At 39.4% G+C, this 25,041-nt stretch overlaps 1 long non-coding RNA gene across 1 annotated transcript in view; it reads right to left on the bottom strand.

The window, feature by feature from the left end:
• LOC136423009 (uncharacterized) overlaps positions 1-22,326 on the bottom strand; it is a 68,124-nt gene extending 45,798 nt beyond the window's left edge. The window contains exon 1 of the long non-coding RNA XR_010753706.1: positions 22,232-22,326. This is a non-coding gene — a long non-coding RNA (uncharacterized lncRNA). The remainder of the gene's footprint in view (positions 1-22,231) is intronic.
• Positions 22,327-25,041: the final 2,715 nt, after the last annotated feature.

A 25,041-nucleotide genomic window follows, 5' to 3' on the forward strand; every position in this document is an offset into this window, starting at 1 on the left:
GGGAAATGCCTATCAAAATCATCCTCTGAAGAAATCCCAGAGGGGAGCCTACACGTAGATGAAACTTAACAATAACGTGATGCCATCCTTATCTTACCTTTCCAGACACAAAGTTTTCATGACGCTAAGACCCTAATAGATCCTCAGTATTTTACCAACGTAAGAAACAACTCCAGTGCTGGAGGCCTAGATACATGTAGCCTTGAACGGGATTCGTCTCCGATCGTAATGCTTGGACTATATAATACGCTAAAGTTTAAGGCACACGAAGAAAAAATTGATTAATACATAGTTGGAGGCAAGGAAAATCCGGATGAAACGTGCATGTATTACGCCGATGCTTTAAAGTTTTATGCATTACGCAGGGCTGAAACAACAGACAAGTTTTCCTCCAGGTGAAAAGTTAACGTAAATCCAGAAGAAGCCTTTTAAAGGTGATGGAGTATATTTAAATGCCACGCGGGCACAGAAAAAAACTCTCTGTCTTAAGTAGCGCCTCAAGAGGCGGTTAAGTGCAGCTCATAATGACATATTCCATCTTCTCATACATTCATCATGAGTGCGCTCAACATCCTTATTCATGGACCGATAGACTTCAAGAGGAATCCAAAAGAGATTTAGAGTTTTGGCTGCAAAGATTCTTGGTCATAGGGAACCGAAAATGTACACTTAACATGAATTCTACCTGATTTAAAAGCCAATATATGTAGCAACGACAACATCTACTGGATTTTTAAAAATTCTATAAAATGTCAACAAATGTTTATTACCTCATTTGAGGGCCAAATGCATGTAGCTATTCATAACGTATCCGCCCAAGTAGTTTTGTTATATTTTAATCTTGAAGCTGAAGAATGTCGTATGCTCAATATATAGCAATGGCGTTGAATTTTCATATTCAGGAGAACGTCTCCACATACGCTAAAACATAAGAAAGCGCGACTTTCGATCATCACAAACTAACCCCTCCCTTTATTCTGACTCCCAGTTCCTAGCTGAATTAAGTCAACCGTCGATGAGATGATTAGCCATCTTGAAAGAAAATGGCATCTATATTAGTCTCAGTGTGAAGTTTCTTGTTTTTTATTGCGTCGGTATAACCTTTGTGGCTTTGCCTACTAGCTGAGCCCTTTACCTTTATATATTACCAACATCAGTAAATACCTCACGTAATACAAGCAGAGGGATCTCCCTAATGGAGAAGGCAGCTCCCTCCCCACAGATTGCGGTCTTGTTAACGGAGACCTTTCACCGCATCCGGCAATCTTCTTGCTGTGAACCTGGCCAGTTGTTGATCTCAGTGATAGCTCGTTATCCGTAATTGCGCTGCAGAAGTCGGCCAATTTTCCCCAAAAGAGATTTGGGGCTTTGTACGGTTTAAGATTATGCCCAGCAATCAGCGTCGAGAAGGCCTTTTGGTTAGTTAAGATCAGACAAATAGAAAATCCTTTCTGGCAACTTCGACCATTCACATCTAAGGAACACATCTGAACGTAAATAATTTGCACCCAAGGGCGTCGTTGTACCACCAAACTTTACAATCATAGATGATCACTCGTTAGGGATATACGACTTTATATCTTACGTCTTGTGATTAATGCCTAACCAAGTTCCTAACTTTATTTGTGATTATTTTTTATTTATTTTTTGTTTCAAGTTATAGACTCATATTTGGGATCATATCTTAAGAGTAAATGTTGATATTACATGTAATCTATATATATTCGAGATCTTGCATCATGCAATCTCGATTTCTGTTGACGCTCTTCAGTAAGGAATAGTATAAACCCCGTCTTCTTTGTATCCACTTCGTTGGAGGGTAAATACATTTCCAATCAGTGATTCGACATACAGAATATAACTAATCTACATAAAACTGTGATAACAGCCAAACACTTGTCCACTGACAGTCGCGGAAAAACTTAATCACAACTCTCTTGAAGTTAAGGAGAGGTTGACAAAAGCTTCAGAATCAAAACTGAAACTGACAAATCATTGGTCCCAATTCAACGATCCAGGAAATTCTTTATTCGATCTCCTCCCAGCGGAGATATCAAAGTAGGCCAGTCTGTCAATCTTCCACAAAAACGCAGAGTTAGGTCGATGCGAAAATCATTAAGGCAGTCTCCCTAGGGCACACTGATGAGGAATCTAAAACTGTTGCTCATTTCGCGAACCTGTAGCACCGCCTCTTGCCACCTGAAGAGTTGATTGGAAACGTTTTGAATCGCAGAGCTTCTTAGACTGCGCCCTGTAGCTGTGCCGCCCACACCATCACCTGTTTCACCACAGTTGCACTCTTCCACAGAAAGTTTTACGCTGCCATTTGGTCTGATGGTACTTGCTTATAATTACCATTCTGTGTACGTGCACGTTATGATATTAAAGTTGTATATACTTTTTTTTTAAATCTTCAAGTGAAGTTTTAGTCCGAACGTTTCCATTTATGCTTGTTGTACTGACCTGGTGTCAAGCAGTGCCCATTCTTCATGGAAATAGGTCACATTCTCATGAGGATGTCAAATAATGGCCCAACCCAGAACACGGTTTGTCCATTAATATCCTGCACGATTTGCTGTGCATCACCGCGCAAAAGCCAGACATTAATACCGCAACAGCAAAGAATGCAATACACGGCGTCCAAGAGATTAAAACTTCATGAGGAGCTTTTTTTTGATCTTCTTCAATGAATGTTTGTATATAACTGAATATTGCTCCGTCAGGCAAAGAGGGATTATTAGTTATGGTCGTAAGTCCAATCGCATTAGTAATCAACTGCTCTATTCTAATATCAGCAGATTGCAATTTGCGTGGACACTTTTCTGATTAAACCAAATTCACCATATAGTGGTGTTGATTAAGGTCAATTAGTCAATTATAGATATACTAGGTACATAATTTCATAATATGATATTTTCTTGCTAGCAAGTACCATTCAGAGCACATTCATTCACATTTATGCCTGACACCAAGAGCAAAGATTTTGTGATTACCTTCTATGGATTGGGGTAGGACCGCTATAATGTTTAGCGCAGACTTTAGACTTTTCGACTTGAAGTCTTTAAATTAAGTGTGAAGGTCTAAATACATTTTGCCAGCATCATTTTCAACGACAGCTAAATTCTGATAGCTCATCTCTAAAGTTCGTAAAATGTATTTTTTATCTTCTGATTGCAAAACTTTACTTACGATACAAAGCCTTTACCAGCTGTGTAATATGATCCTCTAAGTAACCTATACATTCTACTATAACAATTACTGATGCTGAGAGTTCCCTATTCAACCAGGTTTGCACAATTAAAAGTTTTAGAAATCAGATCAATCATTTTGTCCAATCATTAACGAAGATTAAGGTGCCTTGCAGGTAACGAATTAAATTGCCCCGTAAAAAAATGTCAGTCCTATACCGATGTAGCTTCTCAGCTAATGTCTTCAATCCCAGAGGGGCTATTCGTTCTGGCATAATCACGAAGCCGCACTAAAGGTGCGATAAAACCGATCCCGATATAATGAGAAACGTTGCTGTGTGATATCGGCCATGACGACCAAATGACTTCTTTGGCGCTTTATCGACATTAAGGGTCATTTGGGGAGCTGGACCATGTGAATATTAAGTAAGCAATATCAGTCTTAATCTAACCGTATACGTTTCATATACATCACGTATCAATAAGCAACACCTAGCCATACTTTGGTTTCTTAGTAATATCTTCAGAACATTATCACACGAACACTTCTGTTGTGGTACTTTCTCTAATTGCTTTATGTTTAAGGGTTGCAAAACTTTGAAGATTAATGTATGAAGATACAGGCACATATATGAGGATGTTCACCTCCTGATTATGTAACCAGTAGAGGTATCATGATAAAGGTAAAATTTGCTCATCCTTAGGTCACCTTGAGGTCTCCTTCGCCGGTGAACTCCATGATCTAAAGGTCTCATCAGGCAGCTACCTTCCATCAGGCGCAGGCAATAATCAGCTGGAGGAAATTCCTGCTCTGATTTCTTTGTTGCGCTGGGAAGGCGGAAAATCGATGATGGACTGCGCTAGGTCTGACCCTGAAGAAACAGGTGTGATATACCCGGCCAAAACAACAGAGAGAGGAGCCATCCGGATATGATGAGTGGCGGCGAAGGAATCCACCTGATTGCATTGATGTGCAGTCGTGACTGGTTTCCGTCCACAAGTCAAACCCTATAAACTACAAAGTTGCAGGAAACGCTGACTAATGGGAACACCATTTAATAAACCATCAGTGTGTAATTATGATTGATTTGTGATAGAAATCGAGGAAAATATAATTGCAAGATCTTTATTGACACTGTGCTCATCATTGATTATAATAAATCGTACCTAACGATATACAGCAGGTTTATGTGGCTGTAAATCTAAATGACCAATGTCGCAGCCTGGGGGAATTGTAAATCGAAGTTTGAAACTAGCTGACACTACTTTTTCTCGACATCTTATATCAAGAGTATTTGAAGTGTGTTCGAATAATGTGAAATGACCCACATGGCCTATGATATGACGTATCATACATAAAACAAGTCACATGGATGAACTTTCCATTATGAAGAGGGTATTGAACTAAAAGATTTAGTTAATAAGAGTTATATTCTATTCTACTCATCATGATGCTCACTGAATCCTGACTCAAAGGTTTTGGCCCACAAGAAAGGGCCACATACCTTCGTTACCAAACTAGGGGAAAAATATATGTGTATGACGGATGACTTATCGAATAGATCCTGTGGTCTGCTGGGAGAAAGGTCATTGGGATCACGTCTAAGGAATCTGCTTTGAAAATGTACATGTAGGATGTCTCCTGAAGTTATGTGGGAAGATCCTGCCTACGCCTGAGATCATTGAGATTTATATCTGAGTATTGGCTGATAAACTACCTGTGTCAGATCTCTACAGACGACAGCGATGTCTGTGCCATGACACTGCCCCCGCAGCCACTCGTGTAATCCTTCGGCAATGCTTCTTCATCACCTACCGTGCACGTTCTGTGAGGATGGCTTATCCCCATCCATCTTAACGTCGACAATATATGCCACGCTTTAGAAACACAATATATAGAGTAGAACATCACATCGACAGTGACATAACTAGTGTCAACTCGAGGAGATGGCATGCCAACACTATGGTAAGAATATAGAGGCTTATGCCCATCCGTCGTAACGTCGAAAGTATATGCCATGCTTTATAAACAATATATATATATGCTCGAACATACGTCGACAGTGATGTAGCTAGTGCCAAGTCGAGGAGATGGCATGCCAACACTCTGGTAAGAAGAGGAAGGCTTATGCCCATCCATCGTAACGTCGAAAATATATGCCATGCTTTAGAACACACGATATATGTGCCAGACTATACATCGACAGTGACATAACTAGTGCCAACTCGAGGGGTCCTTCAGCATTATGGTAGGAATGTGTATGGGAAAGGCTCGTGCCCATTAACATCACCTCCGAGAGATATGCTACAGATTTTGCTTCAGACATATAGATTACATAGAGAATGACGTTGCTAATTCCAACTCGAGGAGATAGTCTTCAACACTATAGAAAAGCGTATGAGGAAGGCTTGTGCCCATTTATCATAACCTCCGAGAGATATGCTCCATAATCAGAATATGCATGGGTGAACATATACATACAACAGTATCCTTACTATCGTCAACTCGAGCAGATTTTCTTCAACGTTATGGAAATGTGTATGAGGAATTCTTATGGTCATCTATTGTAACCTTGAAAATGCACGACACATATTTCACTTAAGAGACAGAATATACATGGTAGAATATCTACATAAAGGCATTGACAGTGACTAAACTGGTGCCAACTCAATGGGATTCCATGTCCTTTACTACTGTGGAAATCACATCTGTCTGCTTTTTCTGACGTCATTAACCATTTAACCTTCTAGTATCTTGCCAGTTCATGTATTCTATAGAGTTACAGTCACATTTCTTGTACCGCAGAGGTCAACCTTTAGAAAGGTCAACATTAGAAGTCTTCTAGATACCTTTTCAATTTAGCTCATATTTGATTCTTTCCTTTCTTTTTTTGTGTGCATAAGAAGCTTTTTAAAAGATCATGGTGCCTAATGGATTGGGTTTTCAGAAAAGCGGATTATGCATGTTTTTCTTTTTAAACTCCAATCACATTGATAATTTTTGTTTTATGTAATGTTATGTTGAATATGTTATGTTATGTTATAAGAAAAAATGATGACAATCTAGCGTCTTTCAATAATGCAATTAGCATCTAACGTGAAAAAGGGAATGCCATGGGAGGAACAAAAAATGACATTGCACATTACATTTTCAACGTTGTTCTAACCATGTTTGGTAATATAAACCGGAGCGTTACTAATGATAGTAGTGTCTTCCATTAAAAACGCTTCACTCAGCTCCTTCAATTCATCTACGAGTTTTCCTGTATGAATTATTCTAATGATATTTCACAATGCAGTTTGTCTCAGGGTAAATCTGAGGAACGTGCATTGAAAACAAGAGATGGATTAGGATCTAAGATCTTGCCTAAGCGGTAGCTCAACAAGCTTTATCTTTGAGTACTGTTTAAGAAAACCCTTCGCCTCAAGTGAATAGCCCGTGGCAATATCATTCTTTCATATCGCCCCAGCAGGCTTCCGACTTAAGATGTGGTTATGCATTTTTATGAATTATGTATGTACTTGGGATTTATACTTCACCTTTAAGAAAGCGTATTCTATTGTAACAGATAAGGAGTATCACTACTGCAGCAGGCAGCTTCTGACCTCTAAGAAGGTGACGGTTATACATTCAAAATTTGCCGTCTGATTTCTTTGATGACAACCAAATTAGCTCGATCGCAATGTGACTCAGGGCAAAGGGACCAAGAATCACAGTGGGACATACCCATGCAACCTACATGTCTATGGTTGTATCACTCTGGGCAGTGTTTCTTTAATGTTGGAAATGTCAAGGATTTAGTTGATGTTTGTTGAAAAACTTAAAGATGATGAAATAAGAGCTTATTTACTTTGTATTACTATGAAATTGCAAAGAGCTCAGGTAATGCATGAAAGGATTACTCTCTGCATATGGGCAGCACTCACATACACAGCAGTCCCATTTCTCCATGCTAAAGCTACCATATTGAGTTAGCATCAACTGAAGTTTGCTTGCAGTTGTACAGCAAATTAAAGATCACGTTAGAGATACTAAACATCACATCGTACATATGTAGCAAATAATTTGCAAGAATCGTATTTAGAGAACTGAGCGTATTAATGTAGAGAACAATCAAGAGAATCTATTGTAAGTTAAGACATAACTGCTCTTCTAGTCGTTTTTATCATTACCTAACAATCTTATCTAGAGAACTGAGGGTATTAACACTTAATACAGTAAACAATCGTGAGAAACTAAGTTGATAGTCAATTTCTCTTGCAATGGTTGTTATTACGGCGTTGTATCGTTGAAGCAATTTTGCACAATGAACATCATGTTTCTTAGTACGGATTGGAGTTTCTTCATTGCGTTACCCAATAAAGTAGAAGGCATTGGCCGCTGATATATCTTTACAGCCCTGTGGATGATGACATTACTTACCATTAATACTGGCAATGACCTTCCTATCTTCCCGGCTCTAATGAGAGCAACTTTATGATACTTCTTTATCACTAGCTTCCTCAGTGAAATACTGTTATGCCTCGGGGTGTGGTGATTAAGCATTGTTTTATGGAGTAGACGTGAAAAGTTTACACTGAATATGGGACTGTAGCCAAGATAAAGACTTTTATTAGAAGAAGAAGATGTTAAACCTGCATTAGCATACAACGCCATCTATGGTCGGAAATTAGTTACTGAAAATGTATCAATTTCTTCACAATAATATAATCGTAGCTTCGTCACTTAGATGCAGTTACGCTTGGTCAAGCACACGATCTATGTACATGGTATATGTGACTGGAATCTGATTATGAATCTAAGCTGATATTACACATATCCAATTGCATGTAGGTTTGTCACCCATTCTGATTGCATGGACATAGGCCATTTTGGGACTGAATATGAGACTTATGTAATTAAATAAAATTTCGTTTATGTCCTATCACCTATTCACTGTTGGGGTGAAGGACCTTGTGGTAGCACCTGGAGGTCAAGGGTTCTAATCCCGGCCGTTGTACACATGTTATAAAACCAGCTTGCATGTAACGGCAAAGGACGGGGCGTTAGGCTGATGGTCCCGTTAAGTTTAAAGAGCATACTTCATATAAGAAGGAGGTACGTAGCTAGCGGGGTGATCATGAGAAGATCAATCCAGTCAGTACGATGTTACGTAGATTTGATACAAAATTAACCCTTAATGTGGTTTGACGAATAGAAGCAATGTGTTAATATGCAACAAAGAAGACCTAGATACTAGTATCTATATCTGTAGCTGTATCTATGTAGCCGGTGTAACCGCCATTCAGCGTAACACACCGGCCGGCTAAGCGGGCGCGCAACGCAGCAGCAACTGGTTGTATTGCACCGAATGACCTGTACTGTCCCACATATCTTTTGCAATTGCACATCTGACTGTAACCTTTGTTAAACCTATTGAGGGAGGATGATCCTACAGTACTTGCTGGCAACGAGTTCCACTCTATGGCAGTTCTAGGGAAACTCCCCGAAAGTGCCCCCATGTAATAATAACGTTATGTGGTTGAGTTGATGTCAGCTGAGGTGAAACTATGGGATTTGACCTGACTCAACAACGTGTCCTTGTCCTTTGATAGACATGCAAAAATAGCCAAGATACTTACACGCAAAAGACCACCCAATGCCCTATGTTCTTCATTTACCAGTCGTTAGGGCTGAAAGATGCACGTAAACTTCATTTTAAAGGAGAGAGCAACAGGCCTTAGGCGTCAATGAAATGTTTGAACGTTAAACCTGTGCTATCGAATGCTATTCCTCCACAGTATTTTTAAGCTTCCTCAATAAGGTTTAATCTGAAAATGTTCTGCCACTTCTATCTGACCAACCCGTATTATGGCTTCCTGTAAAAGCATAGTACCGCAAAATTGTATCGTACGCATTAGTTAGACAATGACTTTTTGATGGGGGCAGGTGGCCGTTGTAGTGTACATATGTATAGGCTTCAATGAGAATGATCAATGTTAAAGGTAGATGAGAACCCTCTACAATGTAAAGGCCAACATTATTACAAGTATGTCCAAAAATTGTGAAAAAATTTTGGAACTGTTTTGTTACATAATCCATAACCTGGTCAAGAGTAAGGGACACAAACCTAGACCGGTCCACCAGGTTTATGTAAATGAGGCAAGGTCCACCGAAGTTAGGATGACTGTTGGGAGTTTATGGGCAATAATGTCACAGGGACTGGCAGAGGCTATCTTACAAGAGCACATTAAGGCAGAGGAAGGTGTCATTACTTTGATGATGTAATAAAGTAAGAATTTCCCATTAAAACAGAAGCATTTAACCCATGCGTCTTAAAGTACATGAAGTCAGCAAATCCAGCAGCGATGAAAAAGAAGGTTTAGATATCTGCGCAGGACAAACATGCACATGCACATGCACATGCATTTGAATATGTGTGATCTAGATCTCATCATCGGTTTTCGTCCGGCAAGCTTTTGGAATAGCAAGTATCTAAGTCACTACGTTGCTGCCCAAAGTGGAATGTTAACGGTTTCTTATCTCCTCTATACCATCAGATAGATTGGCAACTACACGAACCTTGCCGGGCCAAAGATAGCAGCTGATAAACTGCTGCACTTGGGATAATGCACTCAGACGATCGTTCACATTGCAGGCACGTTGGACACAAGTCACACAGCATACACGACCGCATTCACCATGGCACCAAATCGATACGATTACGACCGAGCGAACGCTCATCCGCAGCGAGAAAGCATAAATGAAAAGAAATCATGATTTTGTAGAAATTATTGCGTCATGCGGGGGTAGAATGTTATAGCTGTTTTAGTAGGAGGTTTCGTTGGCAGGATGTCCGCAGCTTCAACAGATGGTAGGATGTGTGCATGTGTGTGTGTGTGTGTGTGTGTGTGTGTGTGTGTGTGCGTGCGCGCGTGCGTGTGTGTGTATGTGTGTGTGTTTGTGTTTGTGTGTGTCTGTGTGTGTGTGTTCTACGTGCATGTGTGTATGTTGTACGTGCGTGTGTGTATGTTGTACGTGCGTGTGTGATTGTGGTCATGTGTGTAAATGTCTATGTGTGTGTTATACGTGTGTGTACTGTACTTGTATGTGTGTGTGTGTGTGTGTGTGTTAATGTGTATCTGTGTATTTGTGTGTGTGTGTTTAACTGCTTTTATTTCTTTGGCATGCAGCTACATCGTTTCAGATGCAAGCATTTTACATGTAAAATATGCTTGTGTCCAAATAACTTCTTAACTTTTCTCCCAATGTTTTCACAACTTTTGTTAATGAAAGTATGCCGTCATCAAGGTACGTATACGTAAGTATACTGGCATTTCTAGGATTTCATTATATGTGCAAGCATCTTTAATGTTCTTTCATGTTAGTCACTATATGTAGTTTATACATTTTGCAGTCTTCTGTATGTGGTCTTTATGCTACATTTACTGACCAGTCAAATTAAAAGGCCATTTCATCTTATCAAAGTATAAAACCTCATTTGGCGATAATGACCAGATTCAATATAGTATCAGATACGGCAACTACACGAAGTCTGTCAATGCATAATAGTTACTCAGCAACTGGATAAAATTTCGAAACGGTCAGACGTTTCAGACAGCATCTGCTGTCTTTCATCAGTTTTACCTTGTGTATCTTATCACCTGGATTTCTAACCTTTATCGACGAATCTATGAATTGTTATACAGCACCAAGACTTGCAGGCTGTTTCTAGCTTCCAATACACAAACATGCATCTTGGTCTCATGTGGTTCATTGCACATTAAGACTAGGCCTTTGGGGCTTCACAAAGTTCTCCATAGGTTAGGGTACTTCCAGGATATCATAATTAGCTCGGCAAGCTGTATTAGCCTATATGACCCACAAGTCAAAGGGGAATATGGTTTTGATATGGCGCAATGAATTGGTTCTTCGAGTCACATTACCCTACCAACCGTCTCTAACCGTTAAAACGGATATTGATACATTTAAATTCGACCGTTATGCATCATCATTCTTGATACTACTTTTAATTGGCACTTGATATGAGCTCCAATGGTAATACCAGGCCTCAATTTGATTTTCTACGATATCTTAGCTTCCTGCAATGTAAGTCAATGTGGAAGCATTGAATAAAAATATTGAATATCAATATCATTCGAAATATGCATTGCTATCAACTGTATCCAGGATGATACTAGTACCTAGGGCAAACTTTGGCGAGCTAATACATGTACTCAACGTAGTATTGCTGTCATTCGGTACAAGAATAACGCTAGCAAAGCAAAACGGTTTGCATAGTTGATAACAGACATAACAAAGTGGTGTTAAAGCGAGCAGCAAGAATACACTTAAAGCTCTATTTCAACTATTCCAGTCACAGCCTGAGTATGCATAGTTAAAGGTAGCTGAAGAGGTCGATGCCGGCGAAACAGATATCAATTCCTCAAAGTATATCTGTAGCAGTTACCCGTCCTGAAGGCAATTTGTTCAGGACATTTGGTTCCTACAATAGTCCATGCTGCACTGAATGTGTCAATCTTGTTGCATTAGTCTTCACTATATCTATTGATCCTGTCTTTTCTGCTAATTCTGTTTTGCATTCAGACGAGCAATTTCACCGTAGATTGCACTATCAAATCTGCCTTTGGTTGTTACCACTAGAAATAGCCTCAGGCCAAGAAAAATGAATGTTGTGATTCCGATTGACGTCTTGAAAAAAATAAGGTCAATTGGTAGGGATTCTCTTTTTCATATTTTGGCCGTCAACATAACAGAGTGTCATTGTAAAAAGGACCTAGGTTTGGTGGTTCTGTTTATTTCACTTTTTCTGTTGCACCAGAAAAAGGAGAACGTGCTTAAAAACGGTTCTATAACATTTTCGTCCCTCAGATGTCAGATTTGAAAGACCATGTCCTTTGCCAGCAGTCGACCCCCAAAAATGGTTATTTAGGGGTTACAGGGTCGGTCCGAAACATTTTTCCTAGACCTTACATGAGCTTATTTTTATGTTAATGTCTCACCATAACGATTTGAAATTCTCGAGCCGAACAGTCGTTTGTATATGTACGTGCCTCCACATAACTTGTTGGCATTCTAGAGTTCATACGTCTATACCTATATATTGTTGGTAAACTAATACACGATACTAGAAACCTTAAGTACCCAAAGGGCACTTTAGTCTGGGTAACATTCAACTTCGTTCTTTGCATTGAAAAGGTTAATGATATCCTCAAGACACAAAAAAGATACATGACACTACTTCATCTATCATTGTTTCGTGCAATGTCGTTATACATTTCCGTACTACGTTTGAGACGACATCTCTAGAAAGTTGATCTTATGTCTTACAAAATCCACTTCCCGGCAATGTCTGGGAGGCCCCCATTCCATTAGACGGCGATCTTTCTACGACCTGAGTACGATTTGTGTAAACCTTGATCCCCTAATCGGAATACCATGCAAAATGTAAAGATATATCTAATAAGACAAGAAAACACATAAATCGTAAAAAGTTTTTTTTTTAATCGATGGAATTCGTCAAGCCTTCTGTCGAATCGCCCGGTCGCAGTGAATTGAACATGAAGTCGCAGCCTTAGTCGAATAAGGTTGGAAGCAACATAAGACGGCGATCACGCTGTGATCTCACTACGATCTGAATTGTATGTGCTATCCTAGACTTCATAATTGGAATACCATGCAAAAGGTAAAGGTATGCCTGAAAAGACAACAAAACACACAAAGCGTAACAAAGTTCTTTAAACTTTTATCTATGAAATTCGTTGAGCGTTTGTTAAAACGGTGGTTCGCAGCGAGGTTTGCCTAGTGGAATGGGGGTATATCAGTGGATGGTCTACAAAGGTCACGCTTTGCCACCCGACTGATTGATTGCTCTAGAAAGATCCCCTCCCCTCGCCAATTACCCCATCAGCGCTGTTGGATGCTCAGGATTACGTAGCAAAAGGTCATGACGCGGTTTTATCATGTCTAATCCCCCTGCACATCTCCAATTGGAACGGAGAGATTGGTAGAATTGAAGATGCTCCCGTGGACACCACTTCACGCAAGTCTGATGAGTCTGGCTGTTGTAGTCTTGTTTCTATGTCCTTCATGAATAAGACCCCCGATCCACTAGATGGCAATCGCGCTGTGACCTCGCTACGGCCAAAGTTGGATTTGTAGAAGACCTTACGAAAGTCGCTGTATTTTTGTTACGTCAATAAAGATTTCTATAATCCCTAGACTTTATACTTATAATGAATGTCATGCAAAATGTAGAATCATGACTAAAAGGACAAGAAAGCGTAAGAGATGTTTTTTTATCTTTGAAGTTCGACCAGCGCACTGTCAAATTTCATGTCGCAGCGCCGTCGCAGCGAGGTCGCAACGAGCTTGCCACCTTAGTGGAATGGGGGGTACAACAGTCAGAGGTGTCCTGCATAGATATTACGGCTTATCAAACATAACAGTCGTCAGAAATTCAAAACGGCAGGACGTAAAAGATTTAGAAGGCCATCAGGTAGGTTGAATATTCAATTATCAAAAGTTGGAGCGCTAGCAACATCCATTAACATCCTAATGCCTTATTATCAGACTTCCTTATCTATACACAGACATAAGTCAGGCTTTAGGGTTATTTGGGCGATTTGATCATTCATTTTCTAAGGTTGCACGAGTGAATCAAGTAAAAGAGTGCAACACGACATATTTACGACAGGCGTCAGGAACTAAAGTAGCCTTTACGTGCGTACGCTGAAACTGCTGTGACCAGTAAAGATTCGTCCTATCCTGCCGCGCCATATGTCTATACCCAAAGGGTTTCATTATGACTAATGTAAAAGCAGGAACATCAACGTTTACTATCTATTTAAACGATCTACATAGAATACCAGCTAGACTCGCAAAAGCAAGGCCAAGTTTATGGTCACAGGGAAAGACTGCCGGAAGGATGGACCACTATCCAGATTCCAATTAAGATAAGAGACGAGCAGTCTGGCAACGACGCCATTTGTAAAGTTGATGAAGCCTACTTTTATGTAGGGAAGCATCTTTTTCAAAACATTAGGGAAGTCAATTGGTTTACTTTGTGCTTGCCATACGAATAACTTTCATTTTTCTGTTGTTTTGCTTCTTTTTTTCTTTCATCACATCAACTTCACGATTGGATTGCCGGATACTGAAAATAACAGAGCCAGAGGGATATATTTTTGGTTAACTAGAGTGGAACGGTTAATATCGTTATCTTTTACTGACTCATGTGGCAGAAGGGTGGTTCTCATTTCACCAAGGTTATAGACCCATAATTCAGCCTTTAGACAAACTAATTTTAAAGTTACATACCCGCTTGGTCAATATTCTATTTTCTTCATATCAAATTTAGTCCGCGGATGGGGAAAACGCTGGCGGCGTGAGCTTACGTCTCATTCGTCTTCGGACTAAAAATCATTACATCAAGTGACGCGGAGCGACGCGGAAAATACTCCGCGTGAATCATTGCCAGGGGTGTAATCCGTCTCCTCTACAGATGTGTCTCTCACTGAAGTACCACGGGCTTAGTAACGCCATGAGAAAACTGTAAATCTCAAACACCTAAGTCAATAGAACGTCTAGAGTGGGTCGAACTGCCGGCAGGGAGGATTCTGTCCAATGCACTAACGGAGCTCTGGGCACAAGTCCGCTGGAGTTAAGCCGATTTAGATTATTCTGAACAACCAGCTGTGGCGATGTTTGCCCAGACACTACAGCTAAAGCCTTCCTCTCAATGGATCCGCGGCACGCTGGCGTCGTCGCTGCGGCCGATCGAATTGACAAAGCACTCAACGAATTTCATCGACAAAAACGAATCTTTTTAGACGTAAGCTCACGCCGCCAGCGTCGTGTCTTTTTGGTCATACTTGTACGTTTTGAATGATATTCCCATTATAAAGTCAAGGATAATACAAATCCAGTTTAGAACGCAGCGACGCCACCAGCGTGCCGCGGGCCCAGTGAGAGGGGGGCTTAAGGGCGAGGCAAAGGGAGGTCAACTAGTAGTACTAGCAGCAGTTGAACACAAAATGATTAGGAAATGTTTAACTCCGTTCTCTAACGAACCCAAAAAGTTTGACCATGGCTATGAACAATCTTTGGTGAGTTTTTAATGTATCACATATTGAACACTATCAATCCTTTGATTAAGGTATTGTGACATTTTAAAATATTTATAGCCGTGTTTCATTGCGACAGAAGTTTTATTCCTTTATTGATTGACAAATGTCACAATACATCTAACTAACTGTCAGGAAGAATAGCTAATTTTCGAAAGTCAAAAGGTGTAGGAATTTTTTCTACGTATTTTATTATGCTTATCTGGTAATTATGATATTTCAGACTCTCGCTTCGTAGTCAGAAATAATTTCACACTGGCTGAAAGTTGAGTAGTCTATTCTTAGCAGGTATATGTGAATATTCCTCGACTACATGTGTGGAACCAGTGTGTTTTAGTAATTTTGGCACGTAACACTTTGGCAAAGCTATCGCCCCAATGGCTTGTCATTTTACAAAATGCTCATGATGTATCGTCGGGAAATTCTACGAGGTCTTCGATTAAAAACATTATTCCTCTCATATTTCTCTTGGCGCGATTATATTGAAACTCGGTGACAGCGCGACCTAGAGCGGGGACCAAATGTCAGCACAGTTTCCAGTAAAATGATTCACTTGTTGTAATCACGACAGCGTGTCTGCGTTGAAATGATACCACGCCCAGGCTATAAAGGGAATGATCCCATCATATAATACTTAGCTGACACGTTCTTAAAGGCTGTGTGTGCGAAGACACTTCTGATAGTGTGCGAGCTTCATTGATCGACGTATATCGACTTGACATCCCCTACCTAGACTGCCGGCTCTCGCAGCAACTAATGCTCCCCTTTTTGCAGTAAAGCCAGAGGCGCTTTTTACAATGAAATCGTTCAGCTCTAGTGGGTTTATCACTCTCCAGAGGATATCCCTCCGAGATGACAGGACTATTAATCAAATATGATTCCACCCTGCCACAGGTATTCTGCTGATCCAGTACCGAAACATAATAAATGTATTGCCTTAGCAGTGATCTAACTTTATAAACATATAGATTGCTATCCAAATATTCTTCTGGGCGTCAGTAGAGTGATACCATGAATCATGTATGGGTATGTATCGTCGGAAACTTATCTACGGACAAAGCTATAAGTCACGAACTAGACGTATTCGACCAAGAGGAAGGGTGTAAAAATGTATATTTCATTTGCACTGTTTGTCACGTTTGTAACGTTCTTTCTTTTTTGAGAGATATGAAGAATAACGGTCTGATGGTTGGAATTGGCTTTGGAGCCTGGATAATTTTGTGTCTGTTTCTTTATAAATCGGTGCAGTCGTTTTCACGTCAACAAGTCCGTTACTTGGTTAATGTCAGTCACTTTTTGTCAACTTTCAAATCAAGATAATTGTTGAGGTTGTCTGTGAATGTAGCAATACTCCTCAATGCCCATCCCACGCAGAATTTTCATGTAGTACTTTCATATATACATCACCATCGTTTATGTGTTGCGTTCATTAATGAATGAATGAATGAATGAATGAATGAATGAATGAATACCTTTAATATCTTTTCACTATTACGAAAAATGTATGAATGCTTTGTTCTCGCAACTATATAAGGGTATTGAAAAGAAGGCATTAAAGGCTTAACATTTAATTTTCGACTTCGTGTTGCAATTGTAACGTGATCAGCAAGGTAAAGAGATCACCTATTGCCCCAAGAAGAAATGTTTTGATAACTGACTGTACCTCAAGGCGGAATTACTGTCCCGTTGTGATTTAATCTTTTGTAATTTTTCTTTCTTCACTTCTTGCATACATACATGAACTATTGTAACACAATGTGACCAGCTTTAGGCATACATTGCCGATATCTGGTTGCTTATCTATGTTATGCTTGTGATATATCTAATCTACCCAATGGTTAACTGTTTCATGGAGGGTGATAAGGAGATATAGATAAGGATGCTATATATATTGAAACAGAATCACAAAGTTTAGTATATTCATATTTACTACCAGAACATGCATAGTGAGATTGCAACCTTTCTGTGTGAAGGAAGGTATCGGGGTATCAATTTATGGTAACGGGGCTTTATTAACCATTTTGGAATGCAATATTCAGAATAATTTAATTGGGAATTCTTTTGCCAATTTTTCGATGGGGGCTAAATTGCAAAAATTCATTCTTGAATGGGGGTCAAATTGCGAATATTTGTTCTGAATTGAGGTCAAATTAGGAAAACTCAATTTCAATTGGGATGATCGATCTAAGGTTTATGGGCCGTACTTAGATTATTTTGGACTGGTCCATTGTACATCGGGTGTCGCTGGAATAGTCAAATGCATGCATTGAGGTCAAATTGGGAAAGCTTCATTTTCGAGCGGGCTGATATGGGGAGATGCGCTGTATTTGCTTGCAAATGTTGCCTTTCTAGTAAAAAGATTTTCACGCACGTACACCGTTTTTTTTTCTTTACAAAAAATCTTATAAGATTCACACAGTTTCATGTAAAATTTGAATTCATTAATGTCGATGAATGAATTCAAATTTATACATGCAATTGTATGAATTAGAATCCATTGATGTTAATAATAATATACAAAAAGGAAAGTTAAGCCAATTCAGAGGACAACTATACTGTAACAATAATATTAATGATAGCAATAAAAATCAAGTTTCCAATGACACATTTCACGAGCTTCGTTCCATACTACGGACGTCTTCTGACAAATATGAACTGTCAGTTAAATGAATAGATACGTGCTGCCGCGGATGATAAGGGTTTAATGTGTTAGGCTGGCTATTGAGGCAAAACGTGGTTCTAATGACTAATAATTAGACGATGTCAGCGGCTGAGAAATGTGTGCGCACGCATAACTTGACAAGCATACTTATTATCTGAAACGGTGCGTTCTCTGATAAGGACAAAATATATAGTAATGGCAAAACAATTAGTTCCCTAACATAAATAGAATGCATTCAAAAGGCAATAAACAGATTACTAAATGATACATTGTCTTTAAAACTACCACATCAATCTCGTATACATGAGAAAGGCTGTAGGCTGGTTTGATAGATACATGTATGAGACAGTTAATTTGTGGTATAATCAAATAACAGAAATGATAATGTTAATATCAAAGGATGATGTAAGGTATGATGGAATGTATTTTATATCATCATTAAGTTGAAACATTCTAGATATTTTGAGAGTGTTATGTCAACTTATTCTTAAATGTAATTGTTTCTATGGCTGTACAAGATATGTGTATTGTTAGCAATGCACTGTCGCCATTTCAATATAGCCGATTTCCGGGTACAGGGAAAGACCTGCGTCATAAATGTTGAAGGTTACTTTCTTTGCTGCGCCCTCAATTAGTTGTTCGTTCAGCTGGGACCAGGCAGTCCCCCCGAGGCTTACGTTAAGCAGACGAAAGGATACATTCACAATTAGGTCAATGTCTAAGACTGAGGAAAACGTGTCTGTTCCGTCCCTGGTGCACTCAGTGAACGCGCCAGCTTAATGGTTCCAATCACATGAGACGCTTCGTATGGGCGGGAGCAAATTTCAAGGTTGATTTAATTACAACTCAACTCTAACTATCCGGGCATCCGTCTCCTTAACAAGAAGTGCAGACAGGATGTTTCACATTAGTCATAATGAAGCATTGACAAAAGTAACCTTAAGCTCGATTAAATAGAATGTTGCAAATCAAGACGAATATCAAGTTTGTATTCATACTCAACGAAGTCGTGCATTTTGGTAACCTTAACGAAACTTGAACCTAGCTAGGGTCTTTCAGTGTAAACTTTTAGCTCACATTCAAACAAGAAACGATTTGTATTTGAATTCATCTACTATATAATAGATGCAGAACATTTATATACTATATGTAACGTTAGAATATGTATAATGAGAGAGGAATAGAGAACGGTACATAGAAGACAAAATTAGATAAGTGTTTTAGCCAGAGAGAGACAGAGAGAGAGAGAGGGAGAGAGAGAGAGAGAGAGAGAGAGAGAGAGAGAGATGGAGAGAGAGAGCTTATCTCACTCCATGTTTTTACCTATCTTATACTCTCTCTCTCTCTCTCTCTCTCTCTCTCTCTCTCTCTCTCTCTCTCTCTCTCTCTCTCTCTCTCTCTCTCTCTCTCTCTCTCCCTCCCTCTCTCTCTCTGTTTGTAACTGGTCTAAACACGTATCTCTGTAGCTTCTTTGAACACTTTTTTTCTAAGGCCTAAAAATTCAAGACATCAAAGCGTCATGAAACCACTTCTAATGACTAAAGGCTGCAGGAGATGCTAGAGACTTAGGGATTACCGTGAATAAGTGGACTTATGATTGAAATGGCAAAAAATCAATGCTCCACTCAAAGGTACTCTCCGAAGCGTAATATCACCCGGTACTTGTAGCGTTTTCCGTAACCCTATTGACCCTAGTTGTAATCTGCAGAAATGCCTTTCCCATTAACTTCTTTTGCAGCAATCCTTAAATTTGCGCGTTGAATTACGTAACTCATAACTATAACTGCGGATCCTGCGTGTACAATCTGTTTCGTTAATGCAGCTTGTCGGCTTTCAAAGCATCTGCATGTAACTTCTTTTGACGGCACGGCACTTTAAAGACTATGTTTTATGCTGGGAAATGTTCGCAGCGGGAATGATTAACAGAGCGCTCGGCAAGTTACTTGTTATTCGTAGATAATCACTCTTCTCTGGTTATTGTCATCCCATAAAATAGTCATTTATTAGTCAGGCTGTATGCTGCGTCTCCCGACTTTATCGCCGGTACCACGCGTGATGATAAATGGAAGTTTTTATTAGAAGGATGAAAGGGGGTACGGTCTTAAACAATATCTATTCATAAATCATTCGTACCCATGTGTATGAATAGTTAGCTAGAAATTACGTCCCATGCAGGGCTCAGTATGCAATTCGATTCCGGTAGTAATTCTTTCATGCACATGGTTGACATTTGGCATAACACCCCCTTTCTATTAGAGGCTGCGACCGCGCTGCGACGGTGCTACGACGGTGCTGCGACGGTGCTGCGACCGCGATGCGACCGCGATGCGACCGCGATGCGACCGCGATGCGACCGCGGAGAGACTTTAAGATTTGACGGACCGCTGAACACATATCCTATAGATAAAGAAGAAACCTATTAAATAGTACGTTTTGTATGTTTTAATCATCATTTTCAAATCGTACATCATATTCCAATTATGAAATATTGGATCAAAGAAATCTAATTTTGGTCGCTGTACAGTCACTCAACGATCGCCGTCTAGTGGAAAAGGGGCCTTATGAGAATATGAAGCGAATACAAAGCGATAGAAAGTGACTGAAACATATGCGTGGGTCGTTGAACGAGGAACTATTTATAGTTATAATTAGAAAAACGATGGTAAAACTGATAGATCCTAAAAGCCACCAGTCAAAACTTTTACGTGTTGGATGTGGTGTGCTTTGTTCATTTCACTGTTTGTAATGATGTAACGTATTAAATGAACGTGCTACATAACGGTTCGAAGCTGCATTAAACTCATAAGTGCAGTAAATGAATTGTTTGAATCCAAGTACCACTATAATGTGTACAATACAGTTTTTAGAGGTAAAGATGAAAAATAACCCAACTGCGATAAACACTATATAACACTCCTGATTATATAGTAACACTAAGTTTTGATACAAATCGTATGCATCAGTCGGATGTCTCCTGTCAAAAATGTACAGCATTCATACTCCTATATTTGAACACATTGGAATGTGATTTTGCTTATTATCACAAGGGGGCGCAAGTAAGCATTAGAAAGTAGAGCTTTGGACCACATTCCACACATATGTGCCTCTTGCTCATGTCATGAGCTCAAACATCAAGCATTAGGACATGAACAACATACTATTAACATGAACTGAATACTTGTAACCTCTATATTGAAACTTGTTATCATATGTACAATCTCATGCCACTAGTTTGTTAAACGGAGTGTAAATATCAATTTTTCCTAGCAATATCGGTTGAAAAATAAAACGCCTAAAGCAATTTCGTGAGTACATTCAAGTAAAAACAAGTACACGTACATTCATTTTTCAGAACATTAGAAGGGGTACTCAACAGCAGTTCTAAGCAGGTCATCTTCATAACAAGCATGTATTATGGCCCTTTAATTTAAAAACACGTATTAGTTATAAGAAGGCATCTAGCTGAGGCAAAAAAAAGAGATAACTTTGTGCTTGTGTTTTTGTTCCCGTTTCTCCTGACGACCCCAAAATTTTAGTCCCACCATGCACTGCAACGAGGTCATCCCAAAAGGCATAGGGAGGGGGGCGATTTTGCTGTAAGATTTATTATCAAATAGCAAGATAACGTCGGCCCCATTCTATATTTATTTGACGCCGTGACGTCTTAGAAGTGCCACAAGTTTGAATAATAGATCTCATGTAGTTAGCTGATAGAATAAATAACCTGTTCGACCATTACATTTGTACGAGGAAAAACATTTGTACCGTTCTAACGTACACTAAATCTTCTCAAAATATATGACGAAATTATTTCAATACAATTCAAATAAAAGGCGAAGGACTGAAAACGGAATCACATTAGCACGACAATTCAAATAAAAGGCGAAGGAATGAAAACGGAATTCCCGAAACCCCTACTGTAAGTGGAACCGTCCACAAGTTGTAACCGCCATCTTTGAAACGACAATAATGCTGGAAACAGGTTTGGACTCAATGTTCGATCATGGGACCGGGTGGGGACGCCCAAGAACAACATCCAACAGACAGTCGACAGGCTGGAAGCTGACCAATATGCCGAAGAAGATCCAGGAGATAACGTACCACAGAGGGATCGTAGTTTTAAGTAAGTTTAGATTAGTTTTATTCTGGCGTTTTAACCTTTTTATAACAAATGACCAGGCCTATGATGGTACCATAGAAAACCCCGGGGCGGGTCATTAACAGTTAATTCAATCTCCAATTGAAATATACATACCTCAGTCATCCTTGCTTATCCAATTGGAACACAAACAAATAAACAAACACGCGTCTTCCTCCATAGTGCCGAGTGGGACGACTACATTGCAGTGCATGCCGGGAGGGATATTGTGGAGGGTATTCAGGGGGTGAGGAACAGAAACGCGCGCACAACTTTATGTCTTGTTTTTGCTTAGATGTCTTCTTAGGAATAACACGCGTTTTTGTATTCTAAAGAATTGTATCTTAAGGGTCATAATACCCTCTGCTAGTATGTTGCGAATGTGTACCCACTTAATGTATTTGGGTGTTAATTCCTGAAAAACTTACTTTTATTTTGGTGGGTCCTCCGCTCGAACCAAGCTTGAAAGCACTTTCCGCTCCACCCTACCTTCCATCAGGGATTTCCTTCACTTCAGTCGGGTTCGTGTCTGCCCTAAGGTTTTTAATGAAGTTGCATTTTGGTCTGTCATGGCTTCTTTTCCCTTTTATAGGTTCCCATTGTACAAGTCTGGAGTCTATGATATCAGGGTGCCTAATGGAATGAGCAGGTAATTCCAATCTACTTGCCTTTATTACCTTCGCTGAGAAGGTTATGCAGAGGGTAGCGTTTCTTTGTGGGTTTGTAGTGGACCAGCATAACTCGAGAATGCCTGGATGGATTGTTTTGCATGGTATTTGGTATATTGGTAGGTTTTGATGAGACCTAAAAACGATTAGATTTTGGGCCCCCTAGCGGCTTCTAACGGTACTGCAGCGGAACTTCCTGTCTTGATATCTCGTGTTCTGGACATGCTATGGAACTGATTTTTGGGTGGTAGACAGATCTTTGGACAGAGAGTTAGTGGTGTGGGTTTGGGCCCCCTAGCGGCGTTTGGAACTGCAGGAGCAGGTTTTGCGTCTGACTTTGAAAGGGAATAACTCAAGAAGGGCTTCATGGATGGCCATGATTTTTAGTAAGTAGATAGCTTGAGTGATGATGTACACGATTAGATACTTATTATGCAAATTAGTATCTAATTTGCATAATTAATGAGGAAAGTTTAGACATCGGCCAAAGTCCATGATAGTATTCTGAAACATGTGACGTGTGTAACTGAGGAACAGAGAAATATTAATTGATTTGAACTATGCAAATGAAGACCTCATTTGCATTATTAATAAGAAAATACTATAACAAGATAGCCTTGATGGATGGTCATGATTTTAGTATGTAGATATCTTGTGTGATGCTTGGTATGATTGGAAGATGATTATGCAAACCAGATTCTAATTTGCATAGTTAATGAGGCAACTTTAAAAATCCGCTTTGTTCCATGATATGACTGTTCAAAATTGTAACTGAGGAAGAGAGGAATGTTGATAGATAGATAGAAAATATGCAAATGTGGGTCTAATTTGCATACTTAATGAGTAACTTCTATAATTCCACACTGGCAAATGACGGCAATTTCATACATTTAATACTTTTTTGTGGCATCGGGAAGTTATGTTAATGTGAACATCGTTAAACCAAATTATGCTAATAAGGGCCTCATTTGCATAATTGATGATAAATATTAGTATAACCTTCTTTGCTAAGCTCATAAGTTGTTAAGCTCATACTTTGGACATGTTATATTTTAAGACAATCAACTGGTATGACTTATCATTGATGAGAAACACTCCTAATACGTCAGTCATAAAGGTTAAAATCATTTGGCGAAGGTATGAGGTCGTGGAACTCTAGTTTTTCTGTAAGACTGGTGGCAGGTCTTGATATCCTTAAAATCGTATGTCAAAAACATCTGTGTAATATATAGAGTGTCTTAAATTACGATGGAACTTCTATTCATCACTATAAGACAGCGTGAAACGTTACGCTGATTCTATCATTTTATGCCTAACAGAGGAAAGAAATCAGCCCAAGCTTTTCGCATTACGAGGATCTCCGCTTGCTTTATCAAAGGATGCTCAAACCCCGTAAGAAAAGTCGCTCTGTTGTAGCGATACCAAACTCGATCAATCACTCTCACCTATTTTGTTATCATGCCATATTAACGGGTAAAAATACCATTTAGAATGTGGGTGTTTGTCGTAGCCTTAAACCCTGTATTTATTGCCCTATCATATAGCCCTGTGGCAGTCTGATGATGTTTGGATAACTACGTACTACGTGCTTACGTAAACTAGCAAAATCTTAACATCACCAGTTGTTGCCACATATCCATATCTACAACTCACTTTTTACAACTTACGCTACTGTCCGGAAAGTGCAGGAAACTACAGGAAACTTGATACAAAAGATGAAACTTTCATAAAATCTGTTACCAGGGCCACAACTGATTCCTACACTTTAAAAAAACTATTGGTACATATCTACATCTACGAGTCAATTTTTACAACATATACGATTATCCATATCTGCAATGTTTATACAAACTTTCATCGAATATGTGTTCAAGATTATTCCTACCCTTATAAATGTGTCATTCCTACTGAAGGTTTGCATCGTTCAAATGTAATTCCATTCAAAAAGCTTAAGCGTTAAGGTTTTCAAGTTAAAATCAGATACAAGTATTTTTATGTTAATACAGCTATCCAGTTTTCATGGGATATACTATCTATATGATAAAAACGTTGCGTTTGAGATTCCAACGGAGTGTACAATTGGGGATTATCGCCTTATTTCAAGGTACTTTAATGACTATAAATCATACAAAGCTGCCGGAAACTTCGGAAAGCTGCTAAGCCGTCCTGTCAGAGTGAGTGTACGCACATATAGAGAACAGACCATGGTAGGGAATACCTAAGTTTCATTCTGTATCGATTCCTTGACATTCTTTTTGA

Source organism: Branchiostoma lanceolatum, chromosome 17, assembly GCF_035083965.1.
Source record: "Branchiostoma lanceolatum isolate klBraLanc5 chromosome 17, klBraLanc5.hap2, whole genome shotgun sequence".
Taxonomy (NCBI): Eukaryota; Metazoa; Chordata; class Leptocardii; order Amphioxiformes; family Branchiostomatidae; genus Branchiostoma; species Branchiostoma lanceolatum.